This window comes from Asparagus officinalis, unplaced genomic scaffold (assembly GCF_001876935.1).
Source record: "Asparagus officinalis unplaced genomic scaffold, Aspof.V1 AsparagusV1_Un976, whole genome shotgun sequence".
NCBI classification, from domain to species: domain Eukaryota; kingdom Viridiplantae; phylum Streptophyta; class Magnoliopsida; order Asparagales; family Asparagaceae; genus Asparagus; species Asparagus officinalis.
Window position 1 is genome coordinate 11,012 of NW_017973235.1, and position 3,013 is coordinate 14,024.

Sequence of the window (3,013 nt, forward strand, 5' to 3'; positions counted from 1 at the left end):
TTCTCTGGTGTACGTCAGACTTAGAGGAAGAACAGGTTCAGCTTGGAGATGCGCCAGAGCAGCAGGAGTGCCTTGTAAATTCCTTTCAGTTTGTTTTGTAGCACTTTCATTTCCTTTTGTTCAGTGTATTTTTATATTCTCCAGTATTTCATTCAGATAGTTTTGTATAAGGGCATGTTGACCCGAATATTATATCTTGGATGATATTCATTTGTGATATGTATTATTTTATTCTGAGTTTGTCTATTATATTCTTGCTGATTGTGATCGGGGACCTGTGACTTCGCGTTGTATTTATTTCTAGACGCTTAGCGTATTGGATTGAGAAGAAAAATAAAATAGAAAAAAGAAATATATAATAGTGTATATTTCTTCTCAATCTAATACGTCGCGGGCTTGTTCACGTTCTGATTCCCGGGTATTTTGGGAAGCGGGGCGTGACATTATGTAAAGAGCAAGCTGATTCGCTTGAACTCCTCGGTTATTCCGATGCTGATTTCGGAGGTGATAAAGATGATGGAAAGTCCATTTCGGGACACTTATTCATCTTTGAAGGAGGAGTTGTTTCTTGGAGCAGCAAGAAACAAGGGTGTGTTGCTAGATATACGCAAGAAGCTGAATATATAGCTTGCAGTATGGCAACTACACATGTTGTCTGGATAAGACGGTTTTTGATTGATCTTGATCTCAATTTGTTAGAATGACCTATTGATATTTATTGTGATAATCAAGCAGCAATTAGCTTAATCAATAGTGGTGCGAATAGCTCCAAAGGAAAACATATTGAGATCCAGTATCACTATATTCGAGATATTGTAGAAAAGAGAGAAGTCAAAGTGACTTATATCCCTACTACAGATATGATTGCTGATTCTTTGACAAAAGGAATACCAGCGGAATCTTTTATCAAACATGTAAGTTTGATGGGACTTAGGAATAAATAAGTCCAAGTAAAATTTCATGAATAATGAAATAGGAGTTACTCTCTACGGATAGTGGGAGTAATGGTAAGCAGAAACATCTGATCTCACGGATAGTGGGAGGCATATCACTCGGTTGATTTGGTCAAGTGAGAGATGTTAGCTTGACCTGGTCTAAGATGACCAAATCAACGATTCTCAGTAGAGAGAATTGTGGATCGTGGAGAGAAATTGGGTTTGTTGAGAGAAATTCTCTCAGGAGCGGTTATGAGGGGGGTGGAGATAATGGGTTCTGGCTCCTATATAAAGAGGAGTAATCTCCTTCAGAAGATATACAACAAAAGAAACAATATCAAACCCTAACCTGTTACCGGAGCCCCCTCAAAAATATGTTCTTCCTTCTTCTCTGAGTTCAAACACAGTAAGAGCTTCGATGAGATTACCAAACTACCCTCACTAGTGTGCTCCTTCTCTCTAGCTTCCTCCCCAGCATCAACAATATTATCACGCAAAAAAAAAGTTATAAAAATAGCCTTGACTCGGGATCTCTATTCCTCCCAATCACAGAACCTTTATCCTTGCTTACATGCTCCTTCACTGCCATAAAGCCACCTTTCTTTTTATAGACTCCTTTATTTTCAAGATTTTAGAAGCCATCTCCAATTTTCCAATTTACCATCCCAAGTTTATGCAAAAAAACAATTTCTCTGATCAAAGCCGCAAAAAAATAAAAACCTAATAATGGTTCCTCAAGTACAAATAATATCAACACTCAAATTACTAAAATCTTTGAAATAAGTACAAAATCATGAAATGGGTCTCTCTGAGATCTACATAATATATATCTCAAGATAGATGATCTCTCTTCTCTCTTTATGTTTTTGGTTTTGATGATGACGATGATATTTTAATTTATTTTGGAGAGATGTCCCCCTTTTTTCTATTTTTAGAGAGAGAATCTTTTTTACAGACAACACATGCCGATTCTCTTCTGTCACATTAATCTCAGTTGGGGAAGATAATACATGGCGATGTGCTATATGTTGTGCGCAGCGGAAATTTCGGCAGAGTTTCTGGTGCACAATAAGAGAGAAAAATCGATAATAATTCTTGTTTCTCAAAGGGAACAAGAATCTGAAAGCCTAATATCCCATCAAAGTGGGATATTTGCTCTTCCTCTCGTCAGCTCTAGGACTGCGCGTCGAGGGATCCTAAAAACTATTACAATGGCCACAAACTCAAACAACCAATTTTACGTGGTTCGGCAAACTGCCTACGTCCACGGGGCAAGGAGGGGAATCTACTAATAGAGGGAAATAGAATACAAATAGGGTTTACAATCTCTCAAATTTAAACCCTCAAACAATCTCTCAATCTCTCACAAAAGGGATACTAAAACCTAAAAGACGCTGCACAGAACTCTTCTTCAAAACAGCAAAAAAGCAATCTGCTTTTCTCTCTCTGCTTTGCTTGCACGCCGCCCAAAAGTTTTCTTTTCACCCTCTTTCTCTGCAGCCGCCAAAAGGAAGAATCAGCCGCACCTCTTTTTCACGCCCTAGCCGCAAACAAAAAACCTCCTACCTCAATTGCACCTGTACGCCTCCTTGCACCAAGCCCTAGGGAAGAAAACGCGGAGGTATTTATATCTCAAGTGGAGATATTCGGGTTGGCCATCACCACACGGAAACAAACCGCGTTCGTTGCTGCTCACGCACATCCGTGGCCCCCACCAAAGCTGAATCTCCTTTCATGCGTTCACATTGAGAACGTGGTGGCCCACGTTCACAATTCTCCACCTCGACGAAGTTTTCTCAAAACTGAGCCGACACCGACCAAACCAAATGTCTCACTTGTTGTGTCCAGTACACCGTGAAACAATTCATGACAACAGACTCAATCCATAACAAGTCGAGAACCCAAATGAGAATGCAAACACTCTCCAAATGTCTGTATCAACTCACCAAATCGATCTCACCCACATCAAAATCCAAACCGGGCTGCATCGTAACGACTGCCTACGTATCCTCTTGCCCAAGGAATCAAGCCTTATGTAGTTCACCCAAATGGCCGCGAACGACCTCAATCCAATAGAA